The 17,982-nt window shown below is 45.5% G+C and overlaps 1 long non-coding RNA gene across 10 annotated transcripts in view; it reads left to right on the forward strand.

Annotated features, from left to right (window-relative positions):
- Window positions 1-17,982, forward strand: part of LOC128110194 (uncharacterized) — a 60,662-nt gene extending 42,680 nt beyond the window's left edge. For all 10 annotated transcript variants that reach the window (XR_008218142.1, XR_008218147.1, XR_008218149.1 and 7 more), the window contains 2 exons: window positions 3,816-3,986; window positions 4,553-17,982. This is a non-coding gene — a long non-coding RNA (uncharacterized LOC128110194). The remainder of the gene's footprint in view (window positions 1-3,815; window positions 3,987-4,552) is intronic.

A 17,982-nucleotide genomic window follows, 5' to 3' on the forward strand; every position in this document is an offset into this window, starting at 1 on the left:
TCTGAAGAAGACCTGACAGTATTAGTATGAGGGAAGGTGTGAAAGCCTATTGGGAGGGGGTTGGCAGTTCCCCTTCCTTGTTTCTAGCTTTCCTTTCCCTGGCTGGGTTCTGGTTTCCTTTGAGGCTGCCATTTTGAAGACATCTCTGCTGGTCTTCCACATGGTGGCTGGTGCTGTTGGTTTTGCTGGCCCTGCTGTGCCAATTCTGAGAAGTGGGTGGGGGTAAGAAAAGGGTCTATGATAGAGGGGTACAGGCACTATATATATGGATGTAGCTATGATTGCTGCAGTGAAGGTGGTCTGGAGGCAGAACTGCCCGATCCCACCCTTGGTCACAAGAACTGGGTCGGGGTCTAAATGGAAACCTTCTGGGTCAGGATTCCATGGCCTCGGGCCCCATCTTTAGAGTGTGAGCACTTGGCTTCCATACCCTAGTTAGCCTGAAACTCAGAGATGTTCCATGAAGAGCCTAGTGTTAGAGAGAGTAGAGACAGACACAGCAGCTCATCTGAGATGTGGCAGACCTGTGTTTTGTGTTCTTCAAATAGGCTCTGTCTCTGGCAGCCTCCACATGGGGATGGGGGTGAGGTACACAGCAGGCAGCAGTGTTTGGTCAGTGGCCCTGCCTTTCCTCCATGCCCCCTGCCAGGGCTACAGTTCTAACTGCTGTCCTCTAGTGAGGCTCCCTGCCGCCCAACCCTTTCTAGGCTCTGCTGCGGATAGCGGCCATCTTGTCTTCCTGCTCAGAGATTTAAAATGGTTTCCTATCATTGTCAGGTTGAAATTCCTCCCATTCAGTCGAATACTCAGGGCTGTCTGAAAGTGGCCTTAGCTTTCCCAAGAAGCCTTCCTCGGGTAAAAACTGGCCAACTCACATTTCTCTGCTTTTATTTTCTCCCTTTTCAACACTGGTGTTTTCCATGCCTACTCTCTACCTGTTGCAGTCCCACTGTCTCCATGGAGCCCTCCCTGAGCACCTTCTGAGAAGAAATCCCTGTAACCACTGTTATAAATCTCCTTTCTTTCATGGTATTTTGTTGTGTGTGGTTCCGTGTGTTTTCGATCAGAGTTTGTGCTCTAACAAGAAGCCTGGGGAAGAGGGAGGAAGACATTCCTATTCAGAGCTTCTGTTGCTGGATGCCATGTTAGACACTTCAAGAACAGTTACTTGTTTGTTTTTTTATCATAACCCTTTTAAGAAAAGTCCTGTGGCTGACAAGAATCCCAGTCTTCCAGAGTCTTTTTCCTGTATGAATCTTCCATGTTTGCAAAATCTTAGAAGGCGACACCTTTCAATGTGACTATTTTAGGGATATTGTAAGTCTCTTAACACTATGTTAGGTCATTCAACTGGTCTATACCTACTTTGTAACATTCTCCTTTTCCTTCATGGCCAGATTCAGTCAAGGTGATACATTTTTTGTAGATGAAGTAAACAAACCTAGGTTGTTTTTTATTTTGTTTGTTTTGTTTTTTCCTGCCTTCCTCCTGTAAGAACAGCCAGAGGTGGGTAGGTAGGAATCCCTTCATAGGAGGGCGAGCCCCAGGCATTGAGGCAGGTGAACACATTGGATTGGTCATACCATGTCTGTACCCCAATCTCAGTTGGGTAATTTTAGACAAGTCATTCTATTTCTAACCTAAGTGACCTTAGTTTTTGAAGTAGAGCCCTAGCAGCCTATTCTGTAGGCATGTCCATTGTATTGTCTGTTCCTTGTAGATTTGTCTGAAGCCCTCTTTTCCTGCCTGGGGACTTATGACATGTAAAATGAGATAATAACAGGTGACTACCAAATTTAGGGAGATTTATGTACTTCTATGTTGTCACAGCAAGTACAGAGAGGAATGTTTCAGTAGTTTGGACCTCAAGCCCACAAGGTGGTGGTGTTCCCCCAGGGGTAGTGCCCCTTTGTTTCTAAAGCAGGAAACAAAGGGGCACTGGGGGTAGCAGAATGGAGGTTAAGCAGGGAGTGTTCCTGGGTAGGAGCCTTTTGATGCTAGGTTTGTTTCTCTTCTTGCTGAATCTCAACAGTGGCTGCATGCTTCCTGATGCTGTGAGCCCTGTGGGAGGGGAATCTGAGCACCCTGATGGCCCTCATCACCAATTCTGGGCTGTGTAGCTGAGAGTCCTCTGTCAACAGCAATCTGGGTCCTGGTGATGGCTGCTTTGTTGTGTGTGTGTGTGTGTGTGTGTGTGTGTGTGTGTGTGTGTGTGTGTGTGTGTGTTTCCTTTTTTTCCTCTTTGGAAGATGACTCAGTGTATCAGGAGCCGGGAGATGGAGCTCTCAGCTGAACAGCCAGAATGTTCTGACAACATGAAAGCAGCAAAAACAGCTCATTGGGGCTCTGGGCCGATTCTCAGCCTTGGGGCATTTTTTAGGGAGGGCTAGGTAGTAAGAAGGCCACTGCTGTGCGTCAGGGATGGGGAGACACCAGACACCTCACAAGGGTTCTGAGACCCTTGGATTTTAGATTCAGAGGAGAGACAGCTGATTATTCAGTGGGCTTAGAAAACAGTACCTTTTTACCTCTCCCCCTTTCTTCTTCTCCTTTTTTCTTCTTTTTTAAAAAATTCTTCTCACTGGTCCCAAATGATAGACATATTTTTCAGAGCTGGATACCCTTTGGGATTTCTCATTGGATCTATATGTGATGGGTTTGGTGGTCTTCTTGAGGGTAGAAGGTGACAGATTCCTTCTTCCCAGAGTGGCCAAGGAGATCCTCCATGACAGTGTACTGTAGTCCCCTGGAGTAGGTGCTTTAGTAGAGGCAGGATGCCGGAACACCCTTTGTCTGCTGAGCTTTGTGTGGATGGTAGTCCACCTCACTTGCCCTAACCTGAAGGCAGCTCCCCTGTAGTATGTCAGCTTTCCCGTTCCTTGTGGTGGCATGTCAGAGCTTCCTTTTTCCTTCCATCTTCCTCGCTTTCTTTGAAATGAATTCTCTCTGCATCTTCCTTCTACCCCTTTAGCACATCGTCATGGAAGCTCAGAGTTCTAGGCTTTTCCTGCAGCATTGTGCTAAAGACACATGATCCCTTGCCCCACCCATCATGCCTCCATTGCAATTGTATCCTGGTCAAACTATTACCCTTTTCTCTGTGGCATCTTTGACACAGTCTAGGGTGAGGAACAAACAATTTAAGTTTGGGTATGAGGGACATCCTGGCCCTGAGCTTCCTCCAGGCTTTTTCCAGGTACCACTTTTAATTATTACATTTTCTAGCCACTAATTTTAGTGTAGACATTTGGCACCAGAGCACTTCTTCTGCCCAAGGACCACCTAGAATGACTCATTTGGGATCTCTGGGAGGTATGTCTGAGGACCAAATGGGGGCAGGGAGATATGATTGAGATCACAGCAGAGTGTAGCAGAACAGGCATAGGAACTAGCTATAACTATATCTATACCCATAGTGCTCTCAAAGGTATCCAAAGCCTCTAGCTTTTGTGTCTGAGTAGAGAACATCTTGACTACAAAGACTGCATATGTGTAGGAGTTGGGTACTTGAGGGTTATACTTCTTGGTTCTGAGCTATGCATATGATGAAAACCTGACTGTCATGTTTCAGAGAACTTTGTTGTTTGTTTGTCACTTAACAAAAGGGTAGTGGATAGGTACTCCTGGATCAGATGTTGTGCCCACAGGTACTGGTCCTTTTCCACATTGCTCTACCCAGGGTTATCTTGCATCCGTCACAGCTGAGGACTATTATCTCAGGAGCTAGATATAAACTCTGATTGCAAATCATTGCTTGATTAATTTTGTGAGCAGAGCCCAGCTAGCTGATCTACCTTCCTTTCTCTTCCCAACAGAGAACTCAACAGAGTACAACTCCATCTCTAAGTAGGTGACAACCTCTTGGCAACTCAGACTCAGCTGAGGATGATGTTTGTGCATCTAAGCCATACTGCTGGTTAAAGCAGTTTGCTTGCATTTTTATAGAACAGAAAAGAGGAGCTACTTGACCACTCTGCTTTCAATAGGTAAGTGTTCATCTTCATTCTTGTATGTTCTTTTCTACTTTCAAATATGCAAAGTCAATAGATATCTGTAATCCTGGGTGCAATACCTTCTTCCTCTTCTATGTGCCCTCCCTTTGTCCTTCAGAAGGAAAGGCTGGAATTTAGTATTCAGCCATTACATATCTCCTTAGACTCACATTTTAGAAACTAGTTTTCTCTAAAATGGATCCAGTAGCCATGTCCTTGGTGAGGAGTACTAAGAGCCTCATGAAGGACCCTGCTGCACTCACTGTGGCCAGCTTGTGCTGAGGCTCTTAGCTGGCTGGCTGCATGAGGATGGTCCTTGCCAGCACTTAGCATAGATCTGCCAAGTTCTAGCTCCAAATCTCTAGGCTGGTAGGAACCTCAACTATATATAACCTTGAGCTAAGCCGTTCTTATCAGACTTGTCTACCCTTCCCTGTGGGAGAAGAGTACTTCTATCATAACCGCAATGTGGAGAGTGAGTTATCTCCAAGGGCTAGAAGGTATATATGTCCATATCAGGCTTCGGTCTGCCATACTTATTCTTCTTTTTCCTGTTTCAGATGCTGATAGATGAAAGGTCATGCTGGATGAAGTTGCTGAGGTGGAATGAGGGCCAGTAGGATGCCATGTTTAGAGAAGGAAAGACTTGGGCACTCAATATGGCTAAAGGTGGTTATGCCCTACATCAAATACAAGCTTCCAGTGTCTCCTCTGTTTCCTGCTTAACTTGCTCTGCTGAAGAATATCTTTTGACCTTTCTTCACTCTTTTGACCTTTTACTCTCTGTGCTTTCCTACAACCCTTCCTCTTCTTCCCTTTGATTTTTTTCTTTAGGATGAATGAGGACATTCTCAGCTGCTGGTCCAAGAGCCATGTCTGTTCTTTCTGTTCTTTATCTTTACCCCCATTTAGCAAGGCAGGGAGAGGAAGTTGTCCTGGGAAGGAAGGTGTGTAGTGAATAAGCCCATAGTGTTGGGTGGTGGAGTATGGTAGATTAGATAGTCTTTTCCTTCTCGTAGGTACTCTTGATTCACCAATTTATGTGGCTCCATGACCTCAGCTGTAGTCTGATGTGACATGGACCTAGTCTTGTTGGTGGACTAATATCAGGCTGCTGATTAGAAACTAGAAGCAACAAAGGAAAGGCCTGAGCTTTCCTCCCAGATAGGTGGAGTGTGTTTGCTCCCTGGATCTGTTCCCTCAAACTTTACCATTCAGAACCTCCAACAATTGTTCTTTTCTTTCCATTCCTCCATTCCTGGCTTTTCTGTGAATGGGGTGAGTAACTAGCAGAGTGCTGGCATAAGGTCAGCCTGCTCAACTAGCTAGGCTGTGAGATATTTGGGAGACATCTGGGCAGCACTGTAGACAGGGTATGGTAGTACCAGGGCACTTTTACTTCCCACAGTTGTGGGAAGGAAGCTTCTTGGCTCCTGACATCTAACCTGAGCTTATTCTGGGTGTAGTTCCCTTTACAGTCCCTAAGGTTCTGGGAACTGCCCAGGGCTCAAGCATGCTCTTTCCTCTGAAGAATGGGTATTTTGGACACATTGAGCTTTTAAGGAGCTTAGGCTAGGTCTGGGGTCTAAAGTTTAGACTGGGCTGAGCAGTGACTGGATTCTAGCTTTTTCTCTACTTGGGATTTTCCTTTGAACAAATCATTTTCTTCTTTAGGCCTCCAATTTCTTCAGAATATCTCCAGGCACTTGACAGGGAAACACTTTTCCTCTACCTTACAACAACAGCAGTGTTGAGTTAAAGTGGTGATGTCCCTCAAAACTAGAATGACAGCTCCATTGTAGACACAAACCAGAAAGCAGACAGCAGGTGCTTGCTGCGATACTCAGAAGTCCCGGTCTATCATTGCTGGCAGTGTTCTTGGCCCCTAGGGCTACTGGGAACTAACAGCCAAATGTCTAGGGTCTAAAGAGAAAAGGAATAATCATGGATAATTCTACTAGGTACCTGTAGAATCTCAACCCCAGCCAGGTCATGCAGCTACTCTACTGGCATTATGTAGATGTGTTTTACCTTCCCTGCCCCCTCCCACTACTGTCCAAGGAAGATTAATGAATCCGACTCACATATTTGATTGTCTTGTCTCTCCCCTTGAGACAAGCCTCTGAGATCCCTGCCAAGAAAGCCAGTTTGGATGAATTATCTGTTATTTTAAGGAGCTGGACAAATTCAGTCACTGCCTCAGTGGTGTGTGAGGGACAGCTGGGGAATGGAGGGGCGGAAGTTTGACAAAAAGGTAAGTTCAGTCAGCTCTACAGCTGGGAGGTAGAAAGGAATAAACATGGTTCTTCAAGATGAGCCCCACTGGGAGGCTGAAGCCAGATGTGCCGCTAGCTGTACTTCAGAACCCTAGGTCTTGTGCCCAACTCTAGTGACCTCTGCTACCATTCACAACCCTTCCTTTGCCTGATTTGGAAAGTAGGTGGAGAGCAAAGGGGATCTTGGCTTTGCCTTTTGTCACACAGCTGTCTCTGTAAATTAGGGCTGCACCACCCTGCCCATTTCCCTCTTTCAGACCCTCATCTAATGCTTTGCTCCTAGTCACTAACCTGCCTTCTGCTGTGTGACAGGCAGAATTGCGCATTGCCAGCCAAGCAGGCAGGACAGTTAGCATGCCTTGTAGGATCTAAGCATGCCTGGCACTTTTCCCTTGGCCTCATGTGAGTTCTGCAAGACAGCTGTGGTACTGAAGATGAAATGGCATGGCTGACCATAGTAAAATGCAAGGTGCCCTACCCAAGGACCTGATTGGTCCACACCATCTGGATTCCATGGTATCCTTTCCTTACTGGGGCTATGAATTGTTCAGTGCATATCTTGGCTTTATCCTCTGGCTTTGGTGTGTCCCCAAGACTGCAGCCTTAGAGGAGGATGTGAACTCTCATAGGTCACTTTTTTATACATATGTTGTGCCTCTGGGATAAGTAAGAGATAATGTCCTTTTAATCAGCCTGCCATCTATAGGAGGACATTGCTTTCCTTCCTTTTCCTGGTCAGTGGCCATGAGGAAAGCATACACTGGGTTTGGTTCCTTGCTGGTTCCTTTCCACTGCTTATGGGTTGATAAGCAAGAAAATACTCATGAGGCCCCATGGTCTGTACAGAGCCTGGTGCTGTAGAGTCATGCCTATGTGGGTAGAGTACAGGAATAGGGTGAAGGGAACCACACAGGGCCGTGGTTGTTTGTGGTTGGATAATAGGAACAAGTAACGAGGGTGTGGGAAGACACATCCAAATGTCTAGGCTCTAGGCAGGGTGGAGCCAGGATGAGTCTCTAGTGAAGCAAGGAGATGGCATCAAATATCTTGGTCTCCATATGCCATCCATGGAAGAGGAAACTGTTCTCCCACACTTGGTTACACAGATATTATTTCCTTTATATTGTTAATGAAAGTGTAATTATTGAATGATTTAAATTAAAGTCACACAATTGATGAGTGATGTTGAGATTTGATTCAGCACTTCTGATTCCAAAGCCCTGTTTTCTCCTCACCCTTGGGCTGAGGTCAGACATTTTTGTGAATTAACATCCTCAAGAAATTATATAATCTCAAGTGAAAGCAAACTTTCTATGTCCTAGCAAGGCTGTACACATTCCTTTTTGGGGGAGGTGAGGCAGATGTTATTTGGTGTCTGTGGAAGGGGTAAAAATTCTCTTCTAGATGTAGGGGACAGTACTAGGTGCTGGAAGTCCAGAGGCCCAAGACTAGGTTTCTTCTTGTGCTGTGGGTGTAAGAGTTCCAATAACAAAGCAGCATAAAATACACAGTAGGCATAGGTAACACTGTGTGTGGATGAGGAAGATACCACCCACTGAAAATATGGTGACTAATTTCTGTCATGTCAGCACTCAGGAGGCTGAACCAGGAAACTTGAGTTCCAGGCTTGCCTGGGCTATGTAGTGAGACCTTATCTCAAAACAAAACAAAACACAGAAGAAAAAAGGGGTCCAGATGATAGACAAGTCCTGAAGCGCCTCAGTACCCTGGGAAACTGTCTTAGTTGGGCTGTCTTCCAAAAGATTAGAACTGATATGGACACCAACTCCTTTTTTCCCTAGGCATTAAAAAAAAAAAATCCTTACAAGTTCTCTATAGCTCACAGAAGCATGTACTAGGTTAGGAATCAAGGTGGGAGGAGAGGTCAGACTCTGATCCACCATCTTAATGTTATTTTCACTTTGTATGGCTGCCCTTAACCTCTGTCTTCTTCTTTCAACCCTCATCAGGCATTAGCTGCCTTTGTGCCTCAGTCTAATCACTGTGCCTTTCTTGTCTGTGCAGCACAGGGAACATTCAGGTCAGGTCTTTGCTAAGTCACTAAGTATGTGCTTACAGGAGGCTAATTTGAATCCCAGTCTCTGCTAAGACTATGGTTTCTTCAGGAAACTGACAAGCCCAGGTGGGGAGAAGTCACCCAGTGTTAGATCCTTTGTGTGCTGTGTGCTCTGTGAGGTCGAGGTGGGCCAGTGGTGCTGAGCCACAAGTGCTTCTGCTCCATGGTGTTCAACTTCAGGACTCAGAACTTGTTTGCTTGGAAAGAGGTGACTCTGGTGACCCAGGCTATGCAGTTCCCTCCTCCTTGGCCTAACATTGCTGCTTGGGACTACTCAAAATATAGGAGCTGCCATTGGCTGAAAGTGCCAAAAGCTGCACAGGGATAAGGTGATGTGTGGTTAGAGGTTATGGCATGGGGAAATAGGTCAGGGAAAGTGGATTTATGCTGTTTTGTGTTCATTCCCGTGAACACAAGTCAGTTTACTTGTCTGTGAAACAGGTTCTGAATGAGGATCCTGTTGGAGGTTCCAACTCATGTTACCTCTAGGCCTGTCCTGGATGTTTGTGCAGTGTTTGCTTAGCCAGAAACTCAAGGCCAGGAAAATGAACCCATTTGAGAGAGAAAACCAAGTTTTGTTCCAAAGAGGCACCCTAGCTAGTGCTAGTGTGAATGATGGTTGGTGATGGGCTTTGGGTAGGTAGTAGGAATGTGTTTTTGCATGGGTGGCAGTGAAGAGAAAGGGTTAACTGAGTGAAAGTAGTTGGTGAGGACCTACTAGGTGACAGGATAGGACACTGTTCCCTCTTAGAGACAAGTAAGAGATGTGCATATGGGAGCTGGCTGTGGTGCAGGACATGGATTGAAAGACCCTGTATGTTCAAGGGAGATGTTCTGTTCAAGGCCTGCTCCTGTGCCTCCTTTGCACAGTAAGTGTGGTTGGGACTCAAGCCTATCTGCAATGTGACAAAAATTCTCCAAAGCTGCCTGGGTAGGAGCTCCAGGGCCAAGGAACATGTGGAACAGTCTTAAGGATTCTCAGGAGCTTTAAGGAGCCTTAAAGTCACTACACACTTAGATCTCTTGACATTAGCTGGTTCACTGAGTCATTTCCCAACACTGAGCAGAGGGGTAGCATTGGTCTTGCCATGACTGAACTGAGCCAGGAAGAGCCCTCTCAGGACCCAATTGCTTGTTCCCAGCTTTGGATTTCCAACCCAAGTCCTCTACTCCAGCTAGACCAGGGGTTGGAGCAGAGCATTGAGGTCCTTAGCAGTGTTCTGGATCTCTGAGGGCTTCACTTCTTACTTTGCACATTGGAGAAGAGAAGGAAAACTAAGAATATCTTTATTCTCCTGCCCTCTGTTTCTCTGACTGGTTGGAGCTCTTGTGAGAGCTGGCTTGCACTCGGCTAGAATGCCAGGCATCCCCATGTTCCTGAAAAGATTTCTTGTTAAGGCATTTGACACCTTCAGAGTTTTTCCAATGAATCCGGGCATGTTTCTGCTGTGTGTTGCTCACTGAGAGGAAGTCTCACTGTGGCAACTTTGAGTTTTCTCCCGTTCTATTTGTGAGGGATGCCTGGAGCTTTCCCAGCATGTGTGTTGTGTCTGTGTTACCTGTTTGCTGGCTAACATATATCACCACTGGAAGCACTGGCTAATGTGCTGCATAGTTAGATGCTGGGAATACTGTCATCAGCTCAGAACCCTTGCCGCATGATCAGTGTGGAAAAATAGGCCTCCCTTGTATCGGAAAAGCGAGTCAGAGGAGTGATGGGCACCAGGCTTCTTTGAGTCCTGAAAACAGTCCTCAATTTTTTAAGGGGTGCTGAGGCTGAGTATTGGGCTGTATGACCTCTTGACTATTCAGCCTCTAAGTGACCTTTATTTTAATAGATCAGGGCTCTGACGAAGGGCTAGAGAAGTGCTTGCTTTTGCTTATCATGAACTTGGGCATGAATGATTAGACTTTCTCTGGGAGTGTTCCCTTCAGAACATTTGAGGTGGACAGGGTCAGCTAACATCTGTGTCTGTTTATAAGCGTCTGTCCCTCTCTGCTCACTGAATGCAACTATAGTTTGAATGGGAGGGTGCATGGGAGTACTTTTGATGGAGGATACTTGTAGCATCCTGTGAATTTGTCTTGTATTAGAGTTGGTTCTTTCTAGTCACCTGGAGAATGAAAAAGAGAGTGGACCCAACCCAAAGCTGTGAGGGAAATTCATGTAGATGTCATGAAAGGCCTGTGTGTAACTTTGCTGAGTTCCTAAAGGAAGGTAGAACCTCCTGAGGAGGAGACTTTGGCTGCTCTTGTCAGGTCTGCCTAGCCCTGAGGCTAGGGACTTTGAGACAGTCCCTGAAATTATGTGGCCAAGGTTCTAGGATATAAAGTGGCTCCTTGGTTCTACCTTTAATCAACCCTGGCTGCCTTTATAACATCCTTAAGCTGGGAGTGTAGAGGAGACAATGTAGGCACAGAACCTATGCCTATAACCCATTTTCCTTTGCAGAGAGCTTATGAGAACTGTTCTTAATTCTCATATAAAAACTAGAGAAAGTATATATCTTCCAGGAAATATCTGTTCTATTCCTGTATTTGTATCATTACTACTCCTACCCTGGGCCATTACTGAAGTGAAGTGGATACTTGACAATCATTGTAGTTGGGAGAAAGGTAATAGAGGAAGCAAGATCAGATGAAGTTTTCTAAGGAAGAAGGTAGGAGAAGAGTTTGAGTAGACTCACAACTCTGGGAGTCACGGGCATTGGTTTTGGTGCTAAAGGCTTAGTTGTATGTTGAAGTGGACATACTACTTAGAGGGAACCAGGAGTGTTAAATGATTAATTAATGGCTCAATAAAAGTTGTGCTAAGTATGGAAAATCCTATGTCCTTTTGAGTTATTTGCTAGCTGTAGATTTAGTATCACAAGGCTTGATAAGACAGGCCTGTCTTAAGTTCACACTTACTATTGACTTTCTTCCTCCTTCTTTTCCTTAGCCATTTCTGAATATAGTCATTTCAATCTATGGAGGATTGGATCCACAGATGCTGAAGTCCTTCTGTGAGGTGAAAACAATTTATACACATCCTCTCATGAACTTTCAACCATGCCCAGATTTCTTATAATACCTAACTCAAAGTAAATGCTGCCAAATAATGCTTAAAGAATTCTTTAGAGGATAGTGGTTAAAAAGTCTGTGCATATAAAGTAGTGTAGTTCATATTTATATACACATGTTCATGCACAATGATTGGAGTGCAGGGAGGCAGAACCTGGGGATATGGACGACTGACTATAGTCATGTGCAGTTACATTGCCACATTCTTGAAGTACAGGTTTTCTGGTATCAGTGAATGAGTGACTTTGATTTGGAGTATAAACAGACTGCCCACTGCAGGGACCTTTCTGTCTCCAGGGTTTAGCTGCCTATAGACCCTGGTAGAGATCAGGTTGCCCTATAGTAGATACCTAATTTGGAGTGGTGGTTGTTTAGGTATGCCAATCCTAAACCTGATCAGCTCAAATTCTAATAGCTTTGGATATCTAAGACCACATGCTGCTCTTCTAGGTGCTAGGCACAGAGAGGGAGGGAACACTGCCTCTGGCCACTGGCTGCTCTCCAAAACAGGTGAACTTTGTGTTCAAAAGGAATGCATTTAATCTTTTGGGCCTAATAGGAGTTACTTGTATTTTCTCTCCTTTTTGCCCTCCTTTCTCTTCACCCCCATCCTTGCTGCCTCCCCAGCCACCAAAGAATTTAATCTGCTGGACAACAAACAATACAGTTATAAAACTTTGAAAACAAGAGGGTGCGGCCTCCCCAGTGAGGAAAAGGGCATGCTGGGTAATGGCCCCAGGGAAAATGCCAGGCTTGAGATTGAGCCTGTGAAAGCCCAGTTGGCTGGGTACCTGAGTGGCTGCCCTGCCCTGCCCAGTTCTAAGCTATCTCCAGTCCAGAAAGGGGACAGAAAAGGGCTTGTAAAGGGGAAGTTGTGCATGTTCCCCTCTGATGGGAATGCACTAGACTGTGAAACTTCCTCCTCTGCCTCTTCTGACTCTCTTCTCCCTCCTTTTCCATTTCCCCCCTCCCACCTCCCTGCTCCTTCCACCTCCTCCTCCTTTTTCTTGAGACTAGCAGACAGAAGTTATAACTGAAAAGGGTTAGAATAGCATTGTAGGTGCCGCTACTAGCTGGGACTGCCAAAGGTGAAACAGGGTTTGGGGCTTGTGTTGCCTAGAGGCTCAGACATATCTCTGCTAAGCCTAACCTCTCTCCCCAACCTGGAGCATGCAGCCACATATACATCATAGCCTGTGCTCCAGCCTGTGTACTGCCAGGTGTGTGCCCATATACTGGGCAGAACTGCCACTAGGAGATCAATAGGTCCACCCTGGCTTCCTGGTGCCTGCCTAGGGCTGTGCTGAGGAGAATGGCTAACTGAAATGCTTTCTTCTGAGAGTGTGTAAAACACTCCACAGGAGGAGTGAGGCTTGTTGCAGAGAACTCCTGGGAACCCAGTGAGTAGGCACATGATCCAGTGAGTATGGCATCAGATAGGATGTTGTGTCTTTCCCTTCCCTTGCTTTTTGGCAGGAGGAGGAGGAATTGACCAGTCCTGGCTGGTGAGTTAGGGAAGTTGGACTTGGGTATCTCCGCCCTGACCTGATTAAGCTGGTATCCTTATTGAACCCTCTCCACTGAGCCATATAGACCATTTGGGAATGTTAAAGGCGTAGGCTATGTAGGTCTGGGGCCATGAACTTTGTGGTCGGCATTGGAAGACCACAGGCAGGCTTGCCTTTCCTCTTGTGGCAAGCTTCAGCTTCCATGGAAGTGCTTCTGGGCAGTGTTTTTCCTTCCTGTGAGAGCAAAGCCCTCTGCCACAAGGAGGGCACATTGCTCTCTAGCCTTCACTCTGTACCTGCCTCCCTCCTTCTTTACTATGTGTATTTCATCCCAGAAGGCAGCCGTAGTACCATGCCTTGTCTAGCCCAGATATTGTGCCAGGACCTTAGTGCCCTGTATGGAATCGCACTAAGTTTGGGAGCTTTTGAGACCCAAGACTTGTTCAGTAACATTGAGGAAGAGACAGAAAAATCTAATTTTTAGAATGTGGTTCCCCAGGAACATAGGTCTCCATATCTCTAACTCAGTGAAGCCAAGAGAGGCTGGCCTCCATGGACTTTTGAAACCTTTGCTTCTCACTTGGTTACCCAAGCAGGCACTTGCAGGACACACTGAGTCTCAAGGGTACTATGCCCACTTTGGGAATCAGTTGTCACTGATGTTAGGCCAACAAGTTACAAATTCCCCTTTATTCATGTAGCCTCAACATATATCCCTTGTTTTTATCACCCTTTCCTCTGATTCATTAACCACAGCTTGTTGGCAGCATTCCCTACCTACCCTGACAGCCAAAGACAAAATGTCCTGGATGCTGGGCCTGGGCTACTGCTGAGAGTGACAGGAAGCCAGGCAGCCTGTTCAGTTCATATATGTGCAGTCTCTCTTGGAGGTAAGATGTTCCCTTTTCTTCCAAAAAGACCTTCCCTAGCCTCCCCTCCCAAAGATAAGTTCTTTTAACTGGTGGGAAGCCCTAAATCAGTCTTTAGACGCAGACAAGAAAATGGATGGCAGGCTTCTGTCACCCTCCCCCACTCTGGCTGGAACTCTCATCATGCATATAACTGTGACTCAGCACCCAATGCTGGGTCAGGAAGGAGAAACTATTGCCTGGCTGGAACCTTCCCACGTTCTGCATGTGAGCGCATCAGACAGCACAGGCTGGGCCACTAGGGTGAGGTTCCTGGAGCAAGTGTTTTCCCCTCCCACCGGTTTTCTTCCCACATTTTTTGGGGTTCTGTTCTGGGCTCAGGATATTTAGGATTCTAAAAATCATAGCAGTGGTCATAGATCACTTTTTAATCTTTGTTTTTAGCCAGTGGCCCATGAAGAGTGTTTAACCTTTAATTGTACTGTCTGGCCTGCTTGAGTTGGTTTTTCTGTGTGTTAATTTTGTATATCTCTAGACAGAATATGATTTTCTAGATTACTGTACCTCTCCTGCATGCTGTTGCTGCCTCTGGCTATTTCCTTCCTAAGCACTGTGTGTGTGTGTGTGTGTGTGTGTGTGTGTGTGTGTGTGTGTGTGTGTGAGAGAGAGAGAGAGAGAGAGAGAGAGAGAGAGAGAGAATATTGACCAGTTTTCCCTAGCCTACTCTACAGATGAATACACTAAAGCCATTCAGGATGATGGCAGGGCCCTATTTTCAGCATGTAGATAAGCAGGTGTTCTAATTTACAAGGAGTGACCTTGCCTCCGCCCCTCTGGTCTCTGCCTTGCCAGAGAAGTGTTCTGTTATGGGTGGGTAGAATGGCCCCAGAGAGAAATAGGTACAGGAACAGATGAAAGCTGGAGAGTGGTGTCTCAGACTTCTTCCATGTTCAGTTACCTTTTCAGTACTGCTAAGTGAGGTACAGTGATTTCTTTCCTAGACAACTCCATCAGACCTTGTAGCTTGAAGTTTACTTGAAGCCATTTAATTGAGGAGGGGGATCCTATTACTCACACTGAGAGCAGAGCCCTAGCAGCCCAAGGTTTTCATGGGCTGCTGCCATAGACATCCCGGTGACTTTCAGGCCTGGTGCCAGAAAGCTAGAGCCTTCTAGACTTTAACAAATCACCCAGTTATTCCAAACTAGTGAAGAATCATCACCTTGTTGCAGAAAAGGGACATTGCTCAGCTGACCATGGGAATTCTGCTTTTGTGGGATGCTGAGGCCTGAGTGGAGTTGGATGGACAAAGGGTCTGAATGCTAAAACTACTTTTCTTTCCCTCTTCTGTAGCTTAGTGTTTAAATCACCATTCAGTGGTTCTTATCTACCAGAAACCAGGGTTTGCAGTCCAAGAGTGGAACCTTAGACCTTACCTTTTCCTTCACTGGTAGTTTCCCCTTGTCAGGCATAGCACCTCCCCTGGGCCTGGGCAGCATTTCACTTGCTGGGTAGGAAGAAAGGCATTAGCTTCATGCCATGCTGAGAACCAAAAGAAATAGGTGTTTTCTAAATTAAAGCAAACTGGGCTAGCCTTGGAGAAAGCTTTCTAGAGCTGAAATAGGACAAATGGGGGTGGCAGCGGAGGGAGTAGGTGGAGAGTTGCCAAAAGGAGGTAACAGCACAGGCTGAGAATTCTGGGAGGAAGGGTGTGCCCTGTATCCCTGCAGGATATCTCTTAACATAGAGGAAGGGAGACTGAGGATACTAGCAATAGGAAGTTGCTAAGAAAATTTGGCTGAAATGAAAATCAGAAAAGCTGAGTATTATATGCAAATCTCATCTGTTCCCTTCATTTACAGGGTTTTGACTCTTGTTAATAACTTCCATCTAATATATTTACGACCTACCATCTAGTTCATAAGGCCCTAATTTTGGCAACCAGTGTCACTGTCACTCAGGAACTCAGTGTACAAATTTGCCTACACTCCTCTGTAGCTGAGACCCTGGAGAAGCCCAGGGAAGGTGCTGAGCCTTCTGTTTCTCCTCTGGCTGGCCCAGGTTCTTAGAAGCTAAGCCTATCAATGTCATTGGTAGGCTTCATTGCCATCATTCCCTATTGCTGGGGAGGACAGAGGTACCAGTCAGGCAATAGAGCAAAAGCAGGTTCTAGAATACCTGACCCCCTTGCAGTACCAACACCATGCGCCCTCATCTTTACGCAGGTGTAGCATATATTACAGGGAGTCTCTTTCACTCCCATCCAGATTGCCTGGGCTAAATACCCCTCCCCAGTCTAGCTAAGAGTTCTCCTTGGAGATTACAGTCAAGCTGTACAGACCAAGCAGTGGCAGTGGGCAGAGGGACAGGAATACAGACATTAGTCCATCTGTTCCTATGACTACAGTTTCTTGTGCAGACATCAGAATAATACCTGCTTCATTGGACTCTTGGAACAACTAAGTACTGTGACTCTCACATTATATTTGCTCTATTACCCTATAGCAGCCATAAAAAGAGATAAGCTTACATCTGGGGAGGCCAAAAAAGAGTTGCTGGGGAACCAGAAACATGCATCTCTATTCTTTCTTCCATGAGATCCTCTTTCTTTGGGTTGTGACATCAGAGGAAACACACAGCAAAGAGGCAGTCCAATTTGAAACATAGTTTGTAAATCTTATTTTCAGATAAATTTAAAAAATGTACCTCATTTTTGTGTTAGAGAATTATCTATATAATACAATAAGATACCAGCTTTTAAAATTATTCTGCATTAAATCAAATTGCCAGCCTATGGGGTCATGGGATGGAAAGGATGAACATGTGATCTTTTTGAATAATACTCGTGGAAGAGTTGTCCTGACACAGATGCCACACTTGTGTTCAGTGGTTAACATCTCATAGGTCACTGTCCTGAAGGAGTGACATAATATATGTCACTATGCATGACAGACACTATGCATCTTGGGAAATACTACATAAATTCAAGTTATTACAATTGTACATGTGTAGAATGGACTTGGTTCTTTTATTTCATTGTGTATATATATTGTGTAATTTATAATGACTAATGTGAAGTCATACAGGGAACAAGCTTTGCATTGGTCTTGTCTGCTCAAAATGTTGACTGTGATTCTGATGCTGCTTTGCACAACATTGTACAGCTGTCCTCTGCCTCTGACAGGCAAGATGATTCTCAGAACTAAGGCTGGACCTTCTGACTGCACTTCTCTGCTTTCTTCAGTGAGATCCTCTTCTTCTGGAAGCTGGTTTCACATGGTGGCTTAGATTTTTCCATCTTTGTATCTAGCACCATTTGAAATCAGTGTTTTAGGAGTAAGAATTGCAGCACAGCAGAGGTTAGGCTACAGAGAAGCAGCTGTACACAGGATTGGCTCTCTCCTTCAAGAAGTCAAAGGAAGAATTGGAACAGTGAAATTTGCTCTTGAGTCTGTTTGGTTTAGAGGCAGTGATAGTGGGCAAGTTGTTGTGTTCAAAATAAATGCAAGGGCATGATCAGGGGCAGGGAGTGATCCACTTTATCCAGCATTCCATGGGAGGGGGAGGGTGGCTTGGGCCTGGCTCTGTAATTTTCATCATCATTCAGTGATGTTCTGGGTGTTGATTGTAGCAGGAAAGGGAGAGTGCTCCGTACATGGAGAACTGCTTCACCCACATCAGTACTGCCTGCCTGTACCTGGAAGATGCCTGGAGTACTTAGCCGTGGTTGCAACACAGCTGAAATAAGACTTGTCACTTATCTGCCTTGAGGTTCAGACCTGAAGACCACCACTGGCCTATCTCTTACACAGGCTGACCGATTTCTCCTGGTGTTCAGAGTCTAGTTTTTGTCTAGCACCATTTGAAATCGGTTATGATGTAGGGGGAAAAGCACCAGTCTCAGAGCCTCGTGGTGTCTGGTCAGCAGCAGCCTGTCGTTTCCTACACAGGCAGAGCAGAGAAGGAAGATCGAAGTTTCCTAACTTCTTTAATGCATATGTATGTGGTGGCAGAATTTAGAGATAACTTAATGGAGTTTCAAAATTAAATTGTTGTAATTTATCTGATATCCTCAGTTGCGCTTTCTGACATGTGGTACATGTTAATTGTATAAATTGTTTGCTGTTGAACCGTCTTTCTGTTAAGAGTATGTTCATGCATCCTGGCTTTAATAAATAATTTGCTATATTCAGTTTA

This window comes from Peromyscus californicus, unplaced genomic scaffold (assembly GCF_007827085.1).
Source record: "Peromyscus californicus insignis strain IS unplaced genomic scaffold, ASM782708v3 Scaffold_14__1_contigs__length_90479793_seg_2, whole genome shotgun sequence".
Lineage (NCBI taxonomy): Eukaryota > Metazoa > Chordata > Mammalia > Rodentia > Cricetidae > Peromyscus > Peromyscus californicus.